Genomic DNA, 13,747 nt, shown 5'->3' on the forward strand with positions numbered 1-13,747 from the left:
TAGATGGCCCGAGAGAGCACATACATTCAAGCAAGTGTAGAATCGAAGATGTATGGGTGTCGAGTGTAGTCTATAGGATCAATCTGGCATATCATATTAATACAACAACCTGAAACATTGAGGTAGAGCCAAGGAAAAAAAATAGTTGGTTAGAAGTAAGTTGAAGAGAAATGTACAAGAGAAATAGAGGGATACATTTTCCTTCTCAAAAGCCAAATTAAAACATCTTCAAGTTTAGACACAGGAATGTTAGGAAGTAAAACACAGTGTTCAACTTCCCTTCCAACTTTCGACAAAAACAAAACCTCAAGGAGGATTCAGGAAAGTGTAAAGTACAAGAGATCAAATATACTAACTGCGACCGGTTGTGGCACAACGCGCATTGCACACAAAGTGACACAATGGTAAGTAAATTAAACAAGCCATAATCGAAGCGAATCGTGGAAAATTTGAGGCACCGAAATCGATGGAACATTAATGATAAAATGTGTTACCAAAGTGACAACTAGTAGATGAACCAGAATGATGTATGTAAACTGAAAAGCCAAAGAAAGAGAAGCACCTTTAGAAGGTACTTTGAAAGCGGGGAGCACCTTTCGAGTGATTTTTAATTTTTATAAACTCGGTTAGAATTCCATTTTCAACTTGCAAATTTGAGATAAAAAGACTTAAGGCTTCCTTCAAGCAACTCCATCTATGAAGCCATTTAAAGCACTCTTGTAACATACACAAAAAACCTGAAATATGACAACAAAGACAATTATACATTCGTATCATCGCGATAACCATGCCAATAAAGCTCATAATTACTCAGCCTCAAATAATTAAATTTGTTAACGTATATAGTTTATAATTGATGAAAACACCCGTCACAAAGAACAAAAAAGTAAACAATTGCTCGAGAAGAAGGGAATAATAATGAACAAAATTCAGATAGTCTATTGCTGGTGATCAAATTTTATTGAGCTACTGTTGAACTAGACAGTTGATGCATTATAAAGTTGCTGGAAAACTGCCGATGATCTAAAGCATGTTGTTGATTTTCATAAAAATGTGCTAAGATAAATAGTTTTGACCGTGAACATGTAAACTTGAATAACTAAAATTCAGATCAACAACCATGCTTACAACAGAAGGTGTATATGGTGTGTGGAGAAGACAAAGTAAAACAACTTTGGCGATCAACTCAGTAGAAAGGAAGACATAATCAAAACTACCAGGTTAACAGGGTGCTCATATAAATAAACATTTAAGGCGAAAGAATAACACCAACTTGATATCCAAACTCTAAAGTGAGACCCACAAATAAGCTGCAACAACTTTAGAAGAATATATAACTTCTTTAACATGAAAGTTAAGTTCAATTAACACTACATCAGCAATAAACAATAATGGTACACAACGTAAATCAACTAACTTGCAAAAAATAAATCGCAACTTATAAAGCAAGAAATTAAAAGGAAAATAGCATACAAAAAACGAAATGAAGCAAGGCACTCACTCGATTATCATCACTAACATTTCAATTAACGAATAGAATTGGAGATTTGCTATGTTTATTAGCTTGAACTGCAATTAAACTGAGAGGAAAATTAAATCGTAGCTTATGTCAACCACTTCAGCATCAACACAACTCAAAATTGAGAATTGGGAAATATGAACAGCTAAAACTGAATGCGTGCAAGGAAGAGTATAATAACATGGAAAGACTCTTTCAAAAAAAATATTAATATTAATATGGAAAGGCATATACCAGATAACAAGTGACTCAACAAATAAAAAAGTAGTAACTTAAATAAGGTATGAAGCAACAAACCTTCAATGGACTAGTATTCGATGCCCTTGTTGTAGAGCTATCTTGAGCTCAAGAGCGTTGTTTCCGATTAAACATGTCATCTGTTTGAGTGTACGATTAGTAAAACAAATTTGACACTCATTTTGAAAATAGAATAAAAACAAGAACACAAGCCACATAAAGACGATGTTACTGTTACCCAAACAGAATAATCAAAACGTATAATCAAAATTTCATGCCTCATTGGACCATTTCTCACCCATCATCCGCCATTCCTTCAGATGGCCCCCAAAATCTGACGCCCTCATCAACACAATTGAATAACATGAACATATGATTGAAAAAACTAGCATAAAACTGAAGTAAAGAGGAAGTCATAAGACAAAACCTAACACCAAATCAATTTTTCCCCAATTCTATAAAAAAAACAAAACCCTAGCTCAGAAATTAAAGCAACAAACTTGAAACAAGAAAACCAAAACTAACCAGTCATCAAAGAAAATACATTTAGGCCAAAATCATCAATCAAAATCAGAAAAAAAAACATAGATCTAGTAGGGCTGAAATAGAAAAAAATAAAAATAAATAATCAATGAATTTCACCCAAGAATCAACAAAACCCAAGTAATAATTAATATAATAAAAGAGACGAGAGAAAGTTTTTACCAAATACCAATTATTAGGACTTATTTCAGAGCGTCCCAGATCTAAGGGTCTAAAAGGAGACCGTCGGAGTCGAACAAGCAAGGACGGTGGCCATGAGTGATGCACGATGTACGTTGGTGCGTTGACGGTGATGGAGGAGTTGTGCGTTGACGGTGATGGAGGACTTGTGCGTTGAGGAATTTGAGATTGAGTGACTGAGGTGGTTGAGAGATGGGAGTACTGACGAAAGTATTGAGAGTCTCAATGGTGTCAAGGTGTGAGAATTGAACGGGAATTCGAGAGTTTTGTTTTTTTATTAAATATCATATGCATCGGTTTCATTTGTAAATGACGCAAAAATATAATATCAAATACGTCGGTTAAAGGAAATAACTGATGTATTTGATCAAATACGTCAGTTTTGCATATAACTGACGCATTATATACGTCAGTTTATTTAAAGAAGCGACGCGTTTAAAATAGCTTAAAAAGGGCGAAAAATGCATTCCCGCCAAAAGTGAGTACTTTTTGCGTCGTGTTTTATAGAACTGACGCAATTTAGTTGACGCAATAGGAGTTTTTTCTACTAGTGTGGGTCCTAAAGAGATGGAGGAGCTCAGGAAACAGTTAGATGATCTGATACAGAAGAGATACATTAGACCTAGTGTATCGCCGTCAGGAGCACCAGTTCTTTTTGTGAAGAAGAAAGATGGGAGTTTGAGGTTGTGCATAGACTACGGGGTGGAACCGTAAGTGAGTTTGTGGTGAGTGAAGAACAAGTATCCTTTGCCAAGGATAGATGACTGTTTGATCGGTTGAGTGGTGCATCTCCTAAGGTAGCGAGTTGGGGTCTTTTCCAAGATTAATTTGAGGTGGTGGTACCATCGGTGAAGATTAGAGAGGTGGACATACCAAAGACCAAAGACTTTCACGTCGAGGTATGGCCATTATGAGTATGTGGTGATGCCGTTTGGGTTATCTAATGCACCGGCTGCGTTTATGGATTTGATGAACAGAAATCTTGAGAAGTTAATTGTTTTGTTTATAAGGTTTTTGGACAAGTTTGTGGTGGTTTTTATCGATGACATCTTAGTCTACTCCAAGACTAAGGGGGAGCATGAAGAGCATCTGAGGATTGTGTTGCAGACTTTGAGGGAACATGAGTTATATGCTAAAGTTTAAATGGATATTATTAATTCGTTATTATATCATTGAAAGTTTGTCCAAGTGTGAGTTCTGGTTAGAGAAATTTGCTTTTCTGGGGCATGTGATCTCTAAGGAGGGAGTAGTTGTGGATCCGTCAAAGATTGAGGCAGTGACAAAGTGGGAAGCACCAAAGAATGTTGCTGAAATCAGGAGTTTCTTGTGTTTAGCTAGATACTTGGTTGCGGACGGTTCGTGAAAGATTTCTCCAAGATAGCTAGACCTATGAGCTAGTGATGACGGGTTTTGATGAGGAAAGAGAACAAATTATTAATTTCGTTGGGATGAGAGTTGTAAGAAGACGGCGTTCCAAACATTAAAGGAGCGTTTGACCATTTAAATAATGGTGGAGATGGATTTTGGTGCCCATTGGTTAAGGTGGGAAAGTTACTATATCGGAAGCTCTTATCTTAGCATTCACTGAAGGGATCGAGAACTTTGAGGTTTATACGGATGCCTCAAAGAATGGGTTGGGATGTGTGTTGATGCAGAACGGTAAAGTGATTGTCTATTGTTTATCATGTTGCATTGATTCTTTGCGTGGGTTGGAGGATGGGGTGAAGGGTGCTTCTAGACAATTGAAGCCTTATGAGGAGAACTATCCTACACATGATCTGGAGTTGGGTGCAGTGGTGTTTGCTCTCAAGATTTGGAGACATTACCTTTATGGGGTGACCTTTAAGGTATTTTCGGATCACAAGAGTCTCAAGTACATCTTCACTCAAAAGGAGTTGAACATGAGACAGAGGAGGTGGATGGAGCTCATTGGCGATTATGACATGGATATTATCTACCATGAAGGGAAAGCCAATGTTGTTGCTGATGCTTTGAGTAGGAAGAGTGTACATTCTTTGTGTACAGCTCTATGTTTGATGAGGTTGAGAGATGAGGTGGGAAAGTTTGGGATACATATGATGCAAAGAGAGGATGTCGTGGGAGATTTGACAGTACAACCTGATCTTTATGAGGATATTCGAGGTAAACAGGCGTTGGATCCTAAGTTGGTTGAGTGGAGATCTGGAGTAGAGAAAGGGACAGTGTCTCGATTCTCTATTCATACAGATGGTAGTTTGAGGTTTGATGGGAGGTGGTGTGTCCCTAATGATGAGGAGCTGAAAAAGACAATCATGACAGAGGCACATTGTACACCGTATTCAGTACATCCAGGTGGTGACAAGCTATACAAGGATTTAAAGAACACGTTTTGGTGGCCTGGGATGAAGAAAGAAAAAAGTTATTTATTTGTGATTTTGAGTTTGTGGCCCGTTGTTTGACATGCCGAGAGAGTTAAAGGAATTAACAATGTTGGACGACCACAAAGTAAGATTCGGTCTTTAGAGGTACTTAGTTGACGAGTGGAAGTGGGAATCCATTTCTATGGATTTTATCGTGGGTTTGCCAAAGAGTCAATATTGTTATCTTGGTAAGTTGGGTAACAACATGGTATGGGTAATAGTGGATCGGATCGTTGACCAAGTCACTCACTTTGTGCCAATGAAAGATACATGGACTAAAGCACAATTAGCTATGGCTGTTCTTATTTGCATAGTGGGATAACTCTATCGGAAGAATGTGCTTAAGTTACATGGAGTTCCTAAGGACATAGTATTCGAGAGATGCGAGATTTATCTCAAGGTTTTGGAAAGAGTTGCAGGAATCTTTGGGAACAACTTTGAAGATGAGTGCAAATACGGCATTTCATCCTATGGTGACAGCACTTATTTGTCGGTCGAGAGAACAATCAAAACTCTTGAGGATATGTTACGAGCTTGTGTGATGGACTTTGGTGGTAGTTGGGAATAGAGGTTGGATTTGATAGAGTTTTCTTACAACAATAGCTATCACACTAGTATTGGTATGGCACCGTTTGAGGCCTTATATGGGAGGAGATGTAGGAGTCCGATTTGTTGGGACGACAGTCTTTGAGGCAAATGGTTCTAGGACCGAGAGATGGTGCATGAGATGGTGCAAACGTTGATAATGACTATTTTACAAGTTGTATTAATGAAAATTGAATTCTACCGATTTTAATAAAGTATGGTTGCTAAAATCTTAATGTTTATGTTGCACTTGTTTGATGAGCGATTAAGATGATCGGATTAGAACGGATGAGAGAACGGATGAGAGGATAGGCAAAAGAGTTATGTTAGATCTCATCGCCGGGATATAGAGTTTCGGGTTGGGGACAAGGTTCTTCTGAAAGTGTCTCCTATGCGTGGGGTTATGATATTTGGGAAGAAAGGTAAGTTTCGAGTCGAAGTTCATCGGGCCTTATGAGATCTTAGAGCGGGTTGGAGAGGTTGCATATCGTCCGGCTTTACCTTGAGGTATTGAGTTATGACTGCGTTAGAGAGGGTGCATAATGTGTTTCATGTATCTCACTCTGTTTTAATATTGATGAAGTATGTGAGTGACCCGTCACATGTGTTAGAGTGAAATGAGGAGAGAGCTTAGAGCTAGATGAGTCCTTATCATATCTTGAGGTCCCTAAATGATATCGATTAATTGTTAATTATTCTTGACCGAGGGCGTGGAAGGTCGGGAAGACTAGGAGTGGTGAGACAGTTTTGCTTAAGATCCTTTTGGTCTAACCACGAGCGACCGAGGAAGCTACATGGGAGGCGAGAGGAGGCCATGAGAGAGCATTACCCTTTCCTTTTTGATCAGGTATGTATGGTTACGCGGACGTAACCTTGTTCCTTTTAGGGGGTAGGAGATGATCGCGAAGAGTTTTAAGAGCTTTTTATATCTTTTTATGTTGTGTCGGTATGTTTGTTGTGGTTGAGTCGGGTTGAGTTTGGGTTAGTAACATGTTTTATGTTGAGTTTTGTTTTGGTTGTTGAGTCGGGAGAGTTGTAGTGTGTATCTTTGTTTTGTTGTGGTTTGAACTTCGGGGACGAAGTTCTTTTTAAGGAAGGAAGACTGTAATACTACAGTTTTATGAGTCTCTGGGTACTCTATCGAGTGGGCCTTGCTCTGTCGAGTAAGGGTGTGTTGCGTTTTAAAATAGTTTCTGACCTGTTGGGTACTCGATCGAGTAACCTTGATACTCGATCGAGTAGGGGGCACTCGATCGAGTACCTCAACTACTCGATCGAGTAGCGTGCCCTGGTGTTTTAATTTAAAGTTGAGGGGTGATGATTTGTCGGGTTTTGTTAATTATGCGATTAAGTATATAATTACTTCCGTCACTTTTCGTTAAACACTTTTATAAACCTAATCACTTTCAAAGAGAAAACAAACTACGTTCTTCGCATCAATCGCATTGTTGGCAAACCCCGGAGCTTGGAAGGTCGGATTTTACCTTTCTTTATACCTTTGTGATCCTTGCATCGAGGGTAAGATCTACGTACCGTTTTTATAGCATTTCGTTAAAGTTAGTTAAACCCTAATATGGGATTTGGGGGTTTTGTTGTGTTTCGTGATTGGTAGTGATTATATGTTTGTATGTTAGGAGGAGGATTCGTAGAAGAAGCCTTTTGATATCAGCTTGTGAGATCGTCTGATGGTATGCTTTCCAGGTAGGGTTTCCCTACTCAGTATTAGTCCCATAATGTGTTGTTGGTGTGTTGTGGTTGTTGAATATTATCATACTCGTATTGTGACGATTTTTGGATTTGGTTGTTGATAGTAGTTGTGATTGTTTGTTCAGTCTGTAGTAACATGTGTGTTATCTTTGTTTTGTTGTGTTCTTGGGCGTGTCCAGGAAGGTGAGTGGAGTCACTTGCGGGAGTGGCTTCACGCCCATTGTCGCCTCTGTGGAACCCGCCACGGGAGGGATGTGCACATTAAGGAATTTGGGTTTATCGCTCGATGGAGATGAGCGGGGATTTGGTGGGTACTTTGTGGTGCGGTCCCCATATGGGCGGCGTGGAGTGACTGTTGCGATGGGCACTGAATATTATCATACTCGCGGGGCTACACACTTTAGTGTGTAGTCGGGATTGTGGAGTTGGGTTTGGAGTTGTGGGAGATTATACGTGATGTCCGAGTGATTGTTTTCTTGTGTTATTGGTTTATATAAATTGTGTGATTAGTAAATTGTGTGACCCCTTTTATTGTTTTAAAAGCGTGGTGATCCATTCGGGGATGGTGAGCGGTTGTTGAAAGGTATGAGTCGAGTTACTTGGGATAGCTGGGATGTGCCACCGTCAGATGATAGAGTCTTTCGCTGTAGCATGATTAGTTTGATAAACATTTCATTTAGCTGAGTAGACAGTTGGTTTTGAGATCTTGTATTCGTATTTTTGGTATTTGGTTTTGGATTGTAACCTTTCACTAAAGTTATACTATTTAAATGTTGTTTCGTTATTGTCTTATGATTATCATTATCTCGGGTAACCGAGATGGTAGCATCCTTATACCTGAGTGGTCCTGGTAAGGCAGTTGGAGTATGGGGGTGTTACAAGATTGGTTATGGAGACTGGGGAATTGTTGAGTTGTTTATGCACTTGTTCGTTGTGGCTTTGTTTTATGTAATTAGTACTGACCCCGTTAATTATTTTAAAAAAAACTGTGGTGATCCGTTCGGGGATGGTCAGCAGTTATTGAGCAGGTATGATATGACGCGTATGGGATAGCTAGGATGAGTCATCGCGTGGCAGTTAGAAGTCTTCCGCTGTGTCAGACGATGTTTTGTAGTTTTGATAGTTTTATCATTTAGACCGTTTTGAGTACTTTGTATTTCAGTTTAACAGTTTTGGAGTTGACATGTAATCACTTTAAACCCTATTTACTTTTAAATATGTTTCGTTATTGTCTTTTGATTATCATTGCCTCGGGTAACCGAGATGGTGATGTTTCCATACCTTAAGTGGTCCTGGTAAGGCACTTGGAGTATGGGGGTGTCACAACTACATGCAGGCGCATACCATACACTTGTTCTCAAAAGTTGATCCAATCAAGTACATACTCTTAAGACCAGTCTTGTCTGGAAGACTTGCGAAATGGGCAGTGTTACTTAAGCAGTACGACTTCTTTGTTGATCATCCAGTGCCAGCAGAGTGGGAAATTTCAAATGATCTCCCGGAAGAAGAAATTTTCTATGTGGACGTCCTACTTCCATGGCAAATTTTCTTTGATGGTGCTGCAAGGCAAGATGGAGCTGGAGCTGGAGTTGTATTCGTAACTCCACAAAGTCATCTCATGCCATATGCCTTTACACTCACTCGGTTGTGCACAAATAATATGGCAGAATATCAAGCTCTCATACTCGGCCTTCAAATGGCGATCGAAATAGGTGTCGGGGATATGGACATCTACGGAGACTCAAAGCTGGTGGTCAACCAAGTCCTTGGTGAATATGAAGTGAAAAAGGAAGACTTGATTCCCTACCATCAACGGGCATTACAACTGCTGAATCAACTTGACGACATCCACGTTGGTCATGTACCAAGGAGTGCCAATAAGTTGGCTAACGCGCTTGCTAATCTTGCAGCCACTTTGGCACTGAGGGCAAAAGAGTCTACGCAAGTCCTAGTCTACAACCGTTGGGCAGTATCATTGCTTGAAGGAGAAGAAAACGTAGATGGAACTAATATGATTTGTGTCTACATAGCTGATGAAGATGATTGGCGTCAACCTATCATTGATTTCTTGGACCACCAAAAACTGCCCGAGGATCTCAGACACAAGGTAGAAATACGCCGACGTGCTCCAAAGTTCATTCATTATAAAGGGACACTCTACAGACGTTCTTTCTCAGGCCAATGGTTAAGGTGTCTAAGTAAGGGCGAAGCTGCTGAAGCAATGCATGAATCTCACTCTGGCATTTGTGGCACTCATCAATCTGCGCCTAAACTTCATGATCGTGTAAAAATAATGGGGTATTACAGGTCGACCATGGTGCAAGATTGTATGGACTTCACAAAAAAGTGTGAACCTTGTCAGTTCTACGCAAACTTCTTACACCAACCGCCAGAGCCGCTACACCTTACGGTTTCTTCATGGCCCTTTGAAGCTTGGGGACTTGATGTTGTGGGACCTATTACTCCAAAGGCCTCAAATTGACACGAGTATATTCTCGCTAGCACTGACTACTTCTCAAAATGGGCGGAAGCCATCACATTACGAGAAGTCAAGAAAGAAAATATTGTGGACTTCATTCGAACCCATATCATTTACAGATATGGTGTACCTCAGCGCATCACAACTGGCAACGGGAAATAGTTCTTCAACCATCTCATGACAAGTCTGGGAGAAAGGTTCAAGTTCAAGCAATACAAATCATCAATGTACTATGCTTCTGCAAATGGTTTGGTTGAAGCCTTCAACAAGACCCTTTGCAACTTGCTGAAGAAAGTAGTAGCAAAGTCAAAGCGAGACTGGCATGAAAGTATTAGTAAGGCATTGTGGGCGTATCGTACCACATACAAAACACCTACTCAAGCAACCCCATATGCGTTGTTGTATGGAGTGGAGGTCGTGTTGCCATTAGAATTGCATATCCCTTCCTTGTGCATCGTTATTCAGGAGGGACTCATGGAAGATGTAAATGACAAATTGCGTTTAGCAGAGTTAGAGGCTCTCGATGAAAAAAGACTAGAGGCTCAAAAAAAGCTCCAGTGCTATCAAGCAAGGTTGTCACACGCATTCAACAAAAAGGTGCGCCCTCGTTCTTTCCAAGTAGGAGACCTTGTCCTTGCGGTACGAAGGCCAATCATCACCTCCCAAAACCAGTTGGTAAATTCACCTCTAAGTGGGATGGTCCATACGTGGTGCAGGAGGTCTACACAAATGGTGCTTACAAAATTGTGGATGAAGACGGCGTTCGGGTAGGCCCAATCAATGGTAAGTTTTTGAAGCGTTACTATTCTTAAATCCCAACAGTAAAGGATCCTAAGCAAGAGCTTAAACTGGGCATCAAAGCTCCTAAGCAAGAGGTTAAACTGCATACCAAGCCAAAAAAAATATATATAAAAAAAAAAAAAAAAAAAAAAAAAAAAAAAAAAAAAAAAAAAAAAAAAAAAATGCTTTCATCTTTTATGAACTACGTCGGCTTCATCTTGTAAAGTACACCGTGCTTTACAGGTACATAGGCAGATTTGGTAAACATGTAGCTCAAGTGCAGCCACACCTCCAAACAAACCCTATACCTCTTTTGAACTACGTTGGCTTGATCTTGCAGGTTGTCACCCCTGGTAGCTTTGCGAGAACGTAGGCAGTTTGAGCAAACACTTTGTTCAAGTGCAGCCTACACCAAAAAAAAGAATTGTTCCTAGCCGCAAGAGCTTAAACTGTGCACGGCTAAAATTAAAATCAACCGTCAACCAAGTTGGTAAAGTCCAAGACCGTGTTAATTCATGACGAGTTTTACTTCAGCCGAGTTCTCACACTCTTTTCACGGTTAGCCTTGCGAAGATCACAAAATTTGAAGGACCTTCAAAAAACGATCATCGTTCGACTTGATAAAGTAGCATTGTGCCTTGACACTTGGTAGCTCGAACTCTCTAGTGGTCAACGGTTGTGTTCGTTGCATGGTAACTCCAAGGTGGAGAGACCGAAAAGACTCAACGCGGAGTAGCTCGTGATCTCTCTTGCATTCAATGAGTTAGCATGTCAATTCTTCTAGGAGAACTGAAATCATCCTACTCGGAGTAGCTCGCAGTCTTTTGTCTCTTGCACCTCCTGCAGTTGACGGGCTAGGTTCATTGCATGGTTCTTCAAAAGTGTGTCGCGATGACCCGAACGGGTTCACCCTGTCGCGATGATCCAAAATGGGTTCACCCTGACAAATAATAAGTCTTCACGTCGCGATGACCCGAAATGGGTTCACCCTGACATGTAATAAGTTTTCATCCTGTCGCGATGACCCAAAATGGGTTCACCCTGACAAGTAATAAGTTTTCACCCCATCGCAATGACCCAAAACGGGTTCAACCTGACAAATAATAAGTCTTAATGCACCCTGTCGCGATGACCAAACGGGTTCACCCTGACAACTCGATTGAAGACTGGAATAACTTGTCTGAGTATCGTGATGACCAAAAACGGGTTCACCCTGACAACTCAATTGAAGACTGGTTAAACTTGTCTGAGTAATAATAAATCTTCAGCTGTTGATTAATAAATTGCATGGTTTGCCTAGAAAGATGTTGTATAATGCCTGCATATACTATCAACACTCAAGCATACAAACAAAGAAACCGGACAAGATTTATTTGGTGTACGAAAATGATAGAGAGGAAGATAGGAAGATGGATACAAGGAGATGATAAACACTCTTGTAGTCAAATATGAGGCTGCAAAATCCAAGCTGCACAAATCAATAAGACATGGCTCTAATTAAAAGGAATGAAGTGCGCCAAAAATCCACCACTGTGGCACTGTCAAAGCAAATTGGCAAAGAAAATAGTGCACTTAATTATTTTATTCATAGAAAAAAGCAAGGTCATCTCCCTTTCGTAACCAAGTTCATCCCTGCCAAAAATTTACGTTTCTTTAGAACTTGAGACAGGCAAACATAATAAATCAAAGGTCAAAGTTGAAAAAAAAAAAATCTTAGTCCAAACTCCAAAGTCAGGCGAGATGCAAGCCAAATCAAGATGCAATTTGGGGTAGATTATTCATGAAGCTATCAAGCTATTCGACTCTGTTCGTGTTGAGCTCAGCTCGAAATTCAGGCTAGTATTCATCGGGAACGGGTCGGGATTTTCAGGTTGGGAATGCAAGCATCAACTGATCAAATAAATTAAGAAAAGGTATTCATCCTGTTCTACCAGATATAAAAAATTGTCGCAAGCATCGAAGATTCGAAGCGGGTTCCGAGCATGTCTGCCGAACAAGAAAGTATACATGACCATAAAGCCTCATCCGTTGTTACGCACTTACGCTGACCTGGAAGGTTTTGGCTGCTGATTCTTCAAAAGGCCTGCTTATAGTTGAGGCGAGTCTGCAATTATCGTCACGGCTGAAAATCTTCATCGCGAGATGTGAAGACCAAAGGGAGCGTGCTGTGTTTCCTCCTCTTCTCGTTTCCCAGCAGAGTAGACCATATATCGAATCATGTAAATGTTTGGCATGCATCAAAGGGAGTAAGACGAAAAAATATAGGATTTGGCTATCTCCACCCCGTCTCCTTTATATGCTCATCAGAATGCTGAGTCATTGAACTAGACCAAGTTCCCCTGACACTATCGAATGCATGAATTGATGATAAGGAAGGTTCAAGGTAGATGAACTATTTACATTTTAAACAAAGCGAAAATACACGCTGTCAATCAAGAAGAAAATGAGACAAAAATCCAAATAAAAGCAAGTTAACATGATGCCAAAATCGATCGGAGTATAGGCAGAAACACAAGATAGTCGCCACATGATAACAAAGAGTAAAAAGGAAGGTGAACCTCGTACCCGATTTTCAGATAGTCCAAGATTCCAGAGCATAAAGAAAAAAAACCTGCTTGTACTGAGATAGCAAAGACGAAGGACAAGCTTCGGTGGTAAATATCTCAAATTTAAGGACAATGAAAATAGTCAAGGGAAAAGGAAGAGAAAAACGTACCTCTATAGTTCTATTCCAAATCTGCCGCAAGCCTCCAACTCTTAAAGCCGGTTTCTGCAATGTCAAAAAAAAAATATAATAAATAAATTAATGAGTTAAGATAGTTGAGGAAAAGTATGGCTTTCGATGACGCTTTTCAAATCTAAAAGCATGGATGAAAGAATTACTCATGTAACATTGAAGTGGGGGATTGTTTGTTATATGCGATGTACATGGTCTCTTTATATAGCTTCCGGATGTAGCCTTCAATCTAAACCCTACTGTGAGTTGATAAAAAAAAAAAAGTGATTCTTCCTTATATCTATCTTTCCTAATTGGTTTTTAGGAAATCTAATACCCACATAATTCAATGAGGATCCTCTGTCCCATTTGGTGTCCCATTATGTGTGCCACACCACTTAGCTTCTAACACCTCAATAAAATTAACAAATATATTTGTAATATTTTATTTTGCCACAAGTGATGTGTCGAAATGTAAGTAGTGTGGCACACACAATAGGCCACAAAAGTGGGACAAAGGATACTCACTGCACATAAATACCTTAACGAAGTCAAGTTATTCTGTCTCACCAAGTTATGGTATGGTAACAAATAAAATGGTG

General features: G+C 39.8%; 1 long non-coding RNA gene across 3 annotated transcripts; it reads right to left on the minus strand.

Annotated features, from left to right (window-relative positions):
- Positions 1-1,809: 1,809 nt before the first annotated feature.
- Positions 1,810-13,400, minus strand: LOC141596907 (uncharacterized). 3 transcript variants are annotated; one of them, XR_012522637.1, is made up of 4 exons: positions 13,313-13,400; positions 13,146-13,199; positions 12,995-13,049; positions 1,810-1,896 (listed from the first exon to the last, which is right to left on the minus strand). It is a non-coding gene; the product is annotated as an uncharacterized LOC141596907 (long non-coding RNA). The 3 variants fall into 3 exon arrangements; XR_012522638.1 differs by lacking the exon at positions 1,810-1,896 and adding an exon at positions 11,695-12,774; XR_012522636.1 differs by lacking the exon at positions 1,810-1,896 and having other exon boundaries at positions 11,695-13,049.
- Positions 13,401-13,747: the final 347 nt, after the last annotated feature.

Source organism: Silene latifolia, chromosome 8 (genome assembly GCF_048544455.1).
Source record: "Silene latifolia isolate original U9 population chromosome 8, ASM4854445v1, whole genome shotgun sequence".
Taxonomy (NCBI): Eukaryota; Viridiplantae; Streptophyta; class Magnoliopsida; order Caryophyllales; family Caryophyllaceae; genus Silene; species Silene latifolia.